The 11961-nt window shown below is 49.3% G+C and overlaps 1 protein-coding gene across 2 annotated transcripts in view; it reads right to left on the bottom strand.

Moving 5' to 3' along the window:
* The window catches only part of Tfap4 (transcription factor AP-4), a 43862-nt gene that overhangs the window by 29183 nt on the left and 2718 nt on the right, over positions 1–11961 (bottom strand). Inside the window, exon 2 of one of the 2 annotated variants that reach the window (XR_013427114.1) lies at positions 10119–10232. The exons of the other annotated variant lie outside the window; for it this stretch is intronic. The gene's annotated coding sequence lies outside the window, so the exon portion shown is untranslated. Of the gene's footprint in view, positions 1–10118; positions 10233–11961 lie in introns of those variants that run through there. 2 annotated transcript variants of the gene reach the window in all.

Genomic DNA, 11961 nt, shown 5'->3' on the forward strand with positions numbered 1-11961 from the left:
GGAATGTAGCTCAGTGGTAAGTGCTTGCTTAGCATGTATGAGGCCCTGGGTTCAATTCCCAGCACTACACAAGAAAAAGAGACAGTGGGAAGAGACAATCAAGAAAGGATTGTGCTGAGGCTGTGGCTCAATGGTAGAGCACTCACCTAGCATGTGCAAGGTGCTGGGTTCGATCCTCAGCACCACATAAAAATAAATAAAGTTAAGGTAAAAAAAGAAAAGAAAAAGAAAGAAAGGATTTTAAGATAGGAGCTGGGAGCTCAGGTAGTGGAGTGAAACAGTTTGGACCCAAAACCCATCTCTGTGACATTAGAGCTGTGTGTTCCTACTCAAAACACTTGGTGTCCCTGAGCTTCCCTCTTGCCATCTGCCAAAGATGGCCTGATGATCTACCTAAAGAGAGATTTTTTTTTTGTGTGTGTGTGTGTGTTGGTGCTGGGGATTGAACCCGGGACCTGTGCATGTGAGGCAAACACTCTACCAACTGAGCTATATCCCTAATCCCTCAAAGAGAGGTTTTGAGAATTAAATGCAATAATACAGATCAAGCAATATTTTGTGCCAACTTTTAAGGACCAGGTCATGTAATGTCCTAATGTCATGTTGGTCCTCACAATACATGAAACAGGACCAACTGCGGTGTCAGATACCAAGAAACCAAAACTCAGGCCTGGGGGTGCGGTTCAGAGGCAGAGCACTTGCCTAGTGCGCTCAAGGCCTTGGTTCCATTGCCAGCGTGTAAAAGAAACAGACCCACCAGGGCTCAAGGAACCCGGCCTAAGGCTGGCGGGGGCAAAACCCAGAACTGAACCAAACTCCACCACTGACACTGGACAGGAGCTTCGGCCCAGTGCTGTGAGGACACTAACAGGTGTAGGAAAGCCAGGTAGGTAGGTCTGACATGTCACAGCCAGAATGATGGGTCAGTCCCCACCCCTCCAGCTCACGCCCTAGACACAGTGCCTGGCCCATTGTGGGGCCCCAGCAAAGTGGGACAGCCATCGCAGGGTTTCTGAGACCCCCAGAGAGGGAATGACTTGAGGTGTTCTTAGGCGAAGGTTGAGTGGGCCAGGTGTGGATGGTGGTTGGAAAGAGACGACCCTGAGGCTGTAGGGCTCTGGGACAGAACCCAGTGGAGGGAAGGGCTCAGGTGCTGGGATGCGGAACGAACGTGACAAAAACACATGTAATTTTATCAGGGAAAACAAAACATAAGTCAGAATTCCTGGCAGTGAAGCCTGGTCCCTCAAGGATGGTACTGTTTCCTCTCTCAGCGAGAACAGTGAAGAGCCCAGATCCCTGGGCCTTTCAAGGGTGACAGGTGACTTAGATTTCTGTGACTGACTTTATCTGGAAGGGCTCCAGAGGGCTAGCCCAGGGGAGATTCAATATAGCCCCTAAAAATGCAGGCACAGTGTGTCCCAAACATCAGGCATAAATGTTGGAGACTCCTGGAGATGGGAGTTCCCCACACTTTGCCCCCCCTTTAATATTTATTTTTTAGTTGTAGTTGGACACAATACCTTTATTTTGTTTATTTATTTATTTATTTTTATGTGGTATTGAAGAGTGAACCCAGGGCCTTGCACATGGGAGGCAAGCGCTCTATCGCTGAGCCACAACCCCAGCCCTCCCCCTTTTGATATTTATTTTTTAGTTGTAGTTGAACACAAAACCTTTATTTACTTATTTTTATGTGGTGCTGAGGAGTGAACCCAGGGCCTCACACATGCTAGGCGAGCACTGTACTGCTGAGTCACAACCCCAGCCTACACTTTGCCCCTTTGACAGAGGAAAAGTTTCAAGACAAGGAGGTCCCAGGATATCAGTGATACTTGATTTCAAGGGCCACCTGCAGAGGAGCTGGAATTTAAAGGAGAAGCCAGTTGCTCTGGGGCCTCAGCTGAGAGGAGGTCACAGTGTGAAAAGGACAGTAAGGGACAGTTTAGGACAGAGCATAAGAGGAAGAAAGCCAGCATACAGTTCAGCACTGAGTGGGTGACCTGGGGTGGCCTACTCTTTTGAGAAACTTGGCAGGGGAGGGTTGGAGACAGGGCCATGGCTTGAGACATTTATTTTAAACAGAGGAGAAGCTCTGGCTGATGACAGTGCTCTGCAGAGACTGGAATGCGTTTAAATTCAGTCATGGAAAACAATTACACACACCAGGCTCCCGGCTGCTAGAAGGCTCCGGAAGGGGTTTCTCTTGGCTGCCTGGCTGGGAGGTCCAGGACAATGGTTTTGAAGGTTTATTCAGAGGACCACGTGCACTGTAATCACTTGAGGAACTTGTTGAAAACACAGATCCCTGGGTCCTGCTCTGGACTTTCACCATGCCCTGTCCAAGGACCCACTGGGGCTCCAAGCCTCAGAATGTCACCAGAGAGGTGGGGACTCCTTAGAGGGAGACAGACAGTTCAATGCTTAGCAATGCCCAGCTCGACTATTTCCCAACAGTTGCTCATCTCATTCCACCCCCCCCTCTCCATGACTCATATGTATGGTCTTGGGTCTCTCTGAGACCCCTTGGGGATCCCACTACCTCTCTACCCCCAGCACACAACTCAGCACGCACCAGGACAGTGCTATAGCTCTAGTTGCCCCTTCAGCTCAAGGTCAGAGAGATCTCAGGTACTCAGGTGGAGTCAGGCGCCCCACATGCCCAGCTTTAAGACCAAACCTCAGCCATGCATGGTGTCCACATCTATAATCCCAGCTACTGGTTCCAGCTACACTTGTGCCATTCTTGAGAGGGGCTGGCTGACCCACCTCATATACAAAGCCCAGGTATTGTGTGAATGAGAAAAGCAGAAAGTGCCTGTCCCCTTTGGTCACTGCCCCCATCTGCCATTTCTACAACTCCCCAGTGTGTGGGGGGAGTGGAGAAAGAGGTCTGGGAGTAAGAGACCCACCAAGCTTGTGCTCTAGTGTCAAACAGTTTGGATTTGAACTCCATCCCTCCTACTTCACAGCTGTGTGCTCTTAGGATAAACATATAAGTTCCCTGAGTCTCCTCAAATGAGCCTGATAATGAGTTCCATTTTGGTTCTGTCCCATCAGTACCTCAGACTTACTGGTGATCTGAGGCAGGGGCTCAAATAACAGCCCAACTTCCCCCAAAGAAGGCTGGATCCTGCTCTTGACCCAGCCATGTTTTACATCAGAACCTAAAGACCAGGATAGGGAGCTGCACCAGGCTGGGGAAGGAGTGAATTCTAGAAGACTCACCATTCCTGTGCCCTTTAGTGATCTCAGAGGCACAGACCAACCTTCACAGGAGGAAAACACTTCTTCCTCCCCTCCTGCTGCAGAGAAGCCAGAAGAGCTATCAGCACTCAGACTGGCACTCGGAGGCCCTTCCACGCTCAGGACAGCAGGAGAGGAGTCAGTGGGTTTTGTGCTTTCATCTCTCCAGGCCTGGAGGATGACTGGGTAATTCTGCCTGTCTGCAGTTGCTGGTGGCAGATACAGCCAGCCTGGCTGAGACTGCTTTGTTACTACTTCAGAGATATCAGGATACTAACCACACCAGGCTCTCTGATCCATATCCTCTTCCTGGCTCCTACCCTTCCACTCTCTCCCCAAAGTACCTGCTCCAGAGCCTGGAGAGGTGACAAACACTTTCTCAGACTACAAAATCATCTAGTGGGAGAAGAGACCTTTGCAAAGGCTCTGCATGCCCTTGCTCTATGTACTGATTTTCAGGGTGTGCAGGCCAAGAGCAAAAAAGGGCCCTGCGAGTTCATCCTTCACCTCTGGAGGTCAGTCCCAACCCTTTGGGAGGAAAGGGAGGACCAGGTCCTGATCAAGGTCGTCCCACCCGGGTCTCATAGGCATTTTAGGCAATGACGTCAGTCTCGGGTTCCAATGCAGGTCTGGCCACTTCCAAGCTGTGTGACCTTGGGGAAGTTATTTAACCACCCTGAGTCTGATTTCCTCCCAGATAATGGCAGTGCCTACCTCCCATCATCCCCAGGATGAAATAAAAAAGATGTACAATGCCCTTAGCATGTTGCCTGGCACCCGCTCAAAGCCGTAGGCCACCATCATCATTACTCCATCCTCTTTTACTCCCCATCTCTTTTTCTCCACCTGTGCCGTACCAGCAGGTTTCAAAGCACGGCTGCTCTGGTTCCCCAAACCCGGAATGCTCTTTCTGGGACGTATTCGTTAGTTCCCTGTGTGGCTGGCTCCGTCGCTTCCTTCAGGTCTTGACTCAATCGGCTTTCACAGTGACTCGCTCCCCTGCTTACGTCCTGGCCTGGCCCTGATCTGAGAGCCGACACATTTCATTTATTAGTCTCGCAGGTGGCGCCTGGAGCCTGGAACGCAAGCTCCCCGAGGACAGCTCTGTTCCACTTTTTCACTCGTGAGTCTCGAGCACCGGGATGAATGACGACAGCACAGACGTGTCCGGAAGCCGAGGAACCCGGGGAACCCAGGAGAAACAAAGCACGGCGACACCAGCGCTAGGCTGCGGGCGTCTCCCGCCAAGCGGCTGCTGCGCGTACCCGCGAGGTCACGTCCGGGGCGCGCCGGCCGGAAGGAGGCCCCGCGCGGGGAGGGAGGGGCGGGGCGCCAGGACCAGACCACGCCCCTAGAGCCCGCAGCGAAGGCGGGGCCACCCTAGCCGAGGCCGCCGGGCACTTCCGCTCCCCACTCGGCTCATTCATATTTATAAGGCGGGCGAGGGGCGGGGCCATGCTGGTCCGCGGCGCCCCGCCCCTGGGCCTGGGATCCCGCCCCGGCGGAGACTCGGGCCCCAGTGGGGCGCCCCCGGCTTCCGCCCTGGGGAGGGAGTTTCCACTTGGTCACGACTCAAAAATGTGTCGCGCCCGTTCCTCCACCCTCACGTCCCTGCTCCGGGAGGGTGGGGGTCTCCTCCCTCTGAAGGCCGGAGGGGCGGAGTCAGGTGAGGGACGGCTCCTCCTGGGGGTGGGTCTGTAAGGATGCGGAGCAGACCCCTCCCCTCACTCCAAGTTGGTGCCGGTGCTTAAATTCTCATTTTCTTTTCCTTTTTGGAGATTAAATCCAGGCCCTCGCGCACGCGAGGCAAAGCCTTTACCACTGAGCCTCGTCCCAGTCCTTCTAATTTTGAAACAGGTCTCGTTAAATTGCTGAGACTGGGCTTCCATTTGCAATCCTCCTGCCTCAACCCCAGTCTCTGCGATTACAGGTGCGCTCCACCATGCCCAGCCCCATCCTCATTCTTCTTCTTCATCATCTTTTGGTACTGGGGATTAAGTCAAGAGGCGCTCTAGCCCTGAGCCATATCCCCAGCCCTTTTTATTTTGATTTTGAGACAGTCTCCCTAAACTGCCCAGACTGGCCTCATATTGTGATCCTCCTTCCTTAACCTTCTGAATCGCTGGAATTACGGGCCTGCTCCACCACACCCGCCCCATTTTTGAGACAGAGTCTTGCTTAACTGCTGAGGATCTTACTAAATTGCTGAGGCTGGCTTTGGACTTGTGATCCTCCTTCTTCAGCCTAGTCCTTGGATTTCAGGCACATGCCACATTTTTTTTTTTTTTTTTAACCAGGGATTGAAGCCAGGGTGCTTTACCACTGAGCCACATCCCCAACCCTTTTTATTTTTTTTTTTTAGTTGGACATAATACCTTTATTTTATTTTTTATTATTTTTTAGTTGTAGATAGACACAATACCTTTATTTATTTTTATATGGTGGTGCTGAGAATCAAACCCAGGGTTTTCTTTTTTTATTATTATTATTGTTTTTTTTATTGGTTGTTCAAAACATTACAAAGATTGCAGAATCATATTGGTTACACATCCACATTTTTACATAATGCCATATTAATAACTGTTGTATTCTGCTACCTTTCCTATCCTCTACTATCCCCCCTCCCCTCCCCTCCCATCTTCTCTCTCTACCCCATCTACTGTAATTCATTTCTCCTTGTTTTTTTTCCCCATTCCCCAACAACCTCTTATATGTAATTTTGTATAACAAAGAGGGTCTCCTTCCATTTCCATGCAATTTCCCTTTTCTCTCCCTTTCCCTCCCACCTCATTTCTCTGTTTAATGTTAATCTTTTCCTCCTGCTCTTCCTCCCTGCTCTGTTCTTAGTTGCTCTCATATCAAAGAAGACATTTGGCATTTGTTTTTTAGGGATTGGCTAGCTTCACTTAGCATAATCTGCTCTAATGCCATCCATTTCCCTGTAAATTCCATGATTTTGTCGTTTTTTAGTGCTGCGTAGTATTCCATTGTGTATAAATGCCACATTTTTTTTTATCCATTCATCTATTGAGGGGTAACCCAGGGTTTTCTATGTGCTAGGCCCCTGCTTTACCACTGAGCCTTAACCCCAGCCCTCTCATTCTCATTTTTTTTTAATATTTATTTTTTAGTTCTCGGCAGACACAACATCTTTGTTGGTATGTGGTGCTGAGGATCGAACCCGGGCCTCACGCATGCCAGGCGAGCACGCTACTGCTTGAGCCACATCCCCAGCCCATCATTCTCATTTTTTTAATATTTATTTTTTAGTTGTAGTTGGACACAATACCTTTATTTATTTATTTTTATGTGGTGCTGAGGATCGAACCTAGGACTTCACACATTCGAGGCGAGTACTCTACTGCTGAGCCACAACCCCAGCCCTCATTCTCATTTTTTTAAAAATATATTTTTAGTTGTTGATAGACCTTTATTTTATTTATTAATATGCGGTGCTGAGAATCGAACCCGTGCCTCACACATGCCAGGCAGGTACGCTACTGCTGAGCCCCAGACCCAGCCCTCATTCTCATTTTTATAAACATAATAGTTCTAATTTCCTGAGCACTTTTCTTTCTTCTTTTTTTGGGGGGGCAGTATCAGCGATTGAATTCAGGGGCACTCGACCACTGAGCCCATCCCCATCCCTATTTTGTATTTTATTTAGAGACAGGGTCTCACTGAGTTGCTTAGTGCCTCACCTTTGCTGAGGATGGCTTTGAACTGGCGATCCTCCTGTCTCAGCCCCCACCCCCAGCAGCAGGGATCACAGGCCTGCGCCCTTGCAGCTGGCTCCTGAGCTCGTCTGAGTGCTTATTCCTTATTCCCTGTCAGGTGCTGTGCCCTTTATAGAAACTACCTCTTTTAAGCCTCCCAACTATTTGAATGAAGTATGTATAATGTTATATCTAGAAGATCAGAACAATTTAGTGACTTGACCACAATCACACAGCTGGCCTCAGACTTTTCAGAGGGGATTGGTGCTAGTCTACTACCTTTTAGGAAAAGAGGCTTCCCTAAGGTCATCCTGTCTTCCTGGGTATGGCTGAGGGGTGGGTCTCAATGGCCCAATGCCCTGAAGAAGGTACTCACAGGAAAGCAGCAGGGAGGCAAGACAGGCTGCTTAATACAAAATGAAAACACTGGAGCCCAGTGACAGCAGAACATGTTACCTGTCCCTGTGCACCTACACAGTTCACATGTCTGTGAAGCCAGCTCTGATGAAGGGGCCCTGGGACTCTAAAGGCAGTACAGTCTGCATGGATGTTCTCTCTCTGTGATGTCACTCTCCCCTGAGCCCAGAAGCTGCATCCTGCTTTGGCACTCAGGGACCGTCTCCCCTAAACTGAGTATTTCAGTCTCTCTAGAACAGGTTTTTTTTTTTTTTTCTTTCTTTTTTTTTGCATGGTGGGGGTACCAGAGATTGAACTCAGGAGCACTACACCATTAAGCCACATCCCCAACCCTATTTTGTATTTTAGGTAGAGACAAGGTCTCACTGAGAGGAAATTTTAATATTTATTTTTTAGTTCTCGGCGGACACAACATCTTTGTTGGTATGTGGTGCTGAGGATCGAACCCGGGCCGCACGCATGCCAGGCGAGCGCGCTACTGCTTGAGCCACATCCCCAGCCCGGCTTTGAACTCTTGATCCTCCTGCCTCAACCTCTTGAGCCACTGGGATTACAGGCCTGTGCTACCAAGCCTGGCTCTAGGACAAGTTTCTTAGGGGTCAGGTGGGACCCTCAAGGTGGATATGTCTCAAACCTACAAGACCCAGCCAGGCCCTCAGGGCAGAGGCTCTTTTCAGCCCGAGTCCTGTGAGTAGGCTATACCGTATACACCAGGCCCACCTGGAGCAAACCTTGAAGACCTCCTTGTTCCCTGGAGCAGGGCTGATTCCCAGAATAAACACCCCACCCATAGACAGCCCCAGCCCCAGGCTCAACAAGCCAGCACCATCCAACAGAGAGAGCTCCCAAGGTCGCCAGCTCAAGGTTAATAAGTCATCCTGACCTCACTCCCTCCATCACTCTTCCTGTGCCTGGGCCCTGCTCGCTGTGGGTTGCAGCTTCATTCATAACAATAATAGCTATCATCTGTTTTCCTCTATCTCCCTGCCAGATGATGGTGAAGCCTTTTTTTTATTTTTTATTTTTATTTTTTGGGGGAATGAACTCAGGGACACTCGGCCACTGAGCCATATCCCCAGTCCCATTTTGTATTTTATTTAGAGACAGGGTCTCATTGAGTTGCTTAGCGCCTCACCATTGCTGAGGCTGGTTTTGAACTCAAAATCCTCTGGTCTCAGCCTCCGGAGCCGCTGGGATTACAGGCGTGCTACATTGCACCTGGCTTGGTGGAAGTTTTTTCAATGAATTCTGCACCGAGCCTCACACAGCCCTGTGGTAGGCTCCCTGAAGATTGATACTTCAGGGCTGCGGTTGTAGCTCAGTGGTAGAGCGCTTGCCCAGCACGTGCGAGGCCCTCGGTTTGATCCTCAGCCCAATGAAAGGAAAAAAATAAATAAATAAATACATAAAATAAAGGCATGTGTCCAACTACACCTAAAAAAAAAAAATTGATATTTCACAGCTAGGGAAACTGAGGCTCAGAAAGGTCAGAGAGCTTGGCCAAGGTCAAGAATTGGAACATGAGACCTGCTACCATTTATCCATCCTGGTTCCTTTGTCTGTGTCTACATCATGGGTCTTAAGGCCCACTTCACTGTTGCCTTATGTCTTTCATGCTCAGCTCAGGCTCTGAAAAGATAGGAACTGTCCCCACACCTCTGATTTCCTGTTGGATCTAGCACTGTGTTACTTAAGAGCCATTTACTAAGCTCCTACTTTTTTTTTGGGGTGGGGGGTGGGGGGCGGTGCTGGGGATTGAACCCAGGGCCTTGTGCAGGCTAGGCGTGCACTCTACCAACTGTAAGCTCCTACCCTGTACAGGACACTTTCCTTTCATTGGGCAGGTACATGTGTGTGATGAGTGAGTGGCATTTCCTCTGGGTACTGACAGGTAAGGGGTCACCACTAGATCTCCTCAAAGGTGTGGGTGGGGTGCCTAGCCCAGTGCACAGTATGCCTTCAGTAAATGTTGAAAAAGTTTAGGGCACCAAATTTAGCCACCAAATGTACCTTTCAGTGATATTTAGGAAGCTTTTCTACATGCCAGGTCCTGCGCAGGACTCTGCAGGGGGAGTGACAGGGCAATGTCCCTAAGTCTTTTTCCTTGGGGAACTCTCAGTCTAAAAGGGTAAACCATCCTCCTGCCAAGCAGCCATGTTCTGAGCACACAGGAAGGATGAATGCTCACAGCAAGGACCCCTGGAGAGAGAAAGCCCTGGGAGAGGGCAGGAAGGGTGGGCATTCCTCCTTGCCCACCTTTCACTAAGCAGCAGAGGACCCTGAGGAAACAGTTCAGAGGCTAGCCCTCTTGGGTGTCCCCTACCTTGCCAGTTATCTGATGCCCAGGGAGTCAATGGGTCTGAGAATGCACTTTGGAATCAGACATTAGACCCACTGAGATTATAATCTGCACCATGCCTCCTAATGGTGTATAAAACCATGGCTACCTTAATTTCTTTCTGCCTCAGTTTCCACTTCTGTGAAATGGGAATAATAATAGGCCCCATCCTCAGGGCTATTGGGAATATAATGAAAATGTCCAACAGAGAGAAAGAATTGGTCTGGCTGAGGATGAGGGGATTCTGGTTGGGTCAGCACTACTGAGTTTTCTTTACTCTTATTGGTTTTATAGGAACCAAACAGACAAATTTAGGGGTTTTCTGGTAGCTAAGGAGACACCAGTTGGGTTCTGGAGTTGGCCAAGCCATGGGCCAGGTCTAACATATAGCAGCGGTTACTAACCTGTATTGAGTGTACCTCAGTTTTCACAACTGCCTCAGAAGGAGGTATTATATTATTTGTCATCCAAATGCTGTATCCAGAGAGAGTAGGGATCCCAGGTCAGAGTTCTCCCTGGGAACAAGTACAGAAAAAACAGACTTGGAGATATGCCCTCCAGGGTAAAGTCCCTTTTTTCTTTCTATCCCTCTCTCTCTCTCTCTTTCCGTGTACTACTGGGAATTGAACCCAGGAGTGTTTTGTCACTGAGCTGCATAGTTTTTTTTTTTTTTTTATGTTGAGACAGGGTCTTGCTAAATTGTCTAGGCTGGCCTCAAACTTGCAGTCCTCCTGCCTCAGCCTCCAAATAACTGGGATTACACTCACCCCTGGATGAAGTTTCTTGTAGCCAAGTCTCCCTCAGCTGGGGTTGTTGGCAGTTTATCCACACCCTTTCATAGTACCTAGCATCCTTCAAGCACTGATAAGCATCCTCCACGCTGTCGGCAATTGAACTCAGGGCTCTTGCATGCTAAGCATGCATTCTGCCTCTGAGTTAAACCCTCAGCCCCTCCCTCAATAAACATTTAAAAAAATATTTTTTTTTTAGTTGTAGGTGGACACAATACCTTTATTTTATTTTTATGTAGTGCTGAGGATCAAACTCAGTGCTTCGCACATGCTAGACGAGTGCTCTACCTCTGAGCCACAACCCTAGCCCTCAATAAACATTTAAAAAAATATTTTAGTTGCAGATGGACACAATACCTTTTTTTCTATTTATTTTTATGTGATGCTGAGGATTGAACCCTGTGCCTCACAAGTGCTAGGAAGGGCTCCACACTGAGCCACAACCCCAGCCCTTGATAAACATCTTTGCTATCAGATTTAAGATAGCCAGTTACTGTGTACCTTTTTCGGTGCACCTCGATTCCCGCGGGCTGTTGCTCTGCCTGGCTAAGATTCCATATTGTGTGACCGGGTGGGTTTAGGGCCGTTGTCCCGGCCGAATCGCGAAGGTTCCTGACGCCGGGAGGGGGCGCTCTGAGGCCCTCAGTTTAGGCCCCTCCCGACTAGTCCGCTGACCGCGAGTCGGCCCTTAACAGTAGTACCCCGGCTAGACGCTTTAGTTCCCAAAGCTGGCCTTCCCCTGGGTCCATCCGCCGGCTAATGTTTAACCCGGCCACACTCCACATTATCCACACTTGGGAAACGCGGGGCAGGGGGAGGTCACCTCCAAATAGCTGCCTTACATCCATTGCTCCCGGTAAATGGGCTTTCTTAAATCCCTTTCATTTATCTACCAACAGGTCATCAGCACCTACTGCGTGCCCATTCACACAATAGGTAATAAGCACCTACCTAGTATGTTTATTAGCACACATATGAGTACCTATTATGAATGCACCCAACCAGTTATGAACACTTACTATGTGTCCGTTTGTTCACCATGTCATGAGCACCTATGATGTGCTCACCTGCACACCAGGTCAGGAGCATGTGCCAAGCGCTATGCCTGGTGCTATGCCCAAGTGCTTCAGGCTCTGGCGGGCTACAGTGGCATCAAATGCACCAACGAAGGCAGAATTACAACCAGGATGCTGAATCTAAAGTGTCTTTTCGACTTCTGGTCTATTCAGGGCCAATTGTGAAGCAGGGTTGGGCAGCAGCAGGAGGGCTGTTTTTGAACCACAATTTGTCACCAGACAAGACAGTGGCAATAAGATACTGGGCGGGGGCTCAGGATTAGCCCAAACAAAACACTCAAGAACACAAGTCTGAGGTTCAACGTGAGGGGACAGAAAACAGCTTAGTGGCTGGGCGCAGGCTTTCTCACTCGCGTGTGTCCACTCATGGTACTTAC

The sequence above is a fragment of the Ictidomys tridecemlineatus genome, chromosome 10 (genome assembly GCF_052094955.1).
Source record: "Ictidomys tridecemlineatus isolate mIctTri1 chromosome 10, mIctTri1.hap1, whole genome shotgun sequence".
Taxonomy (NCBI): Eukaryota; Metazoa; Chordata; class Mammalia; order Rodentia; family Sciuridae; genus Ictidomys; species Ictidomys tridecemlineatus.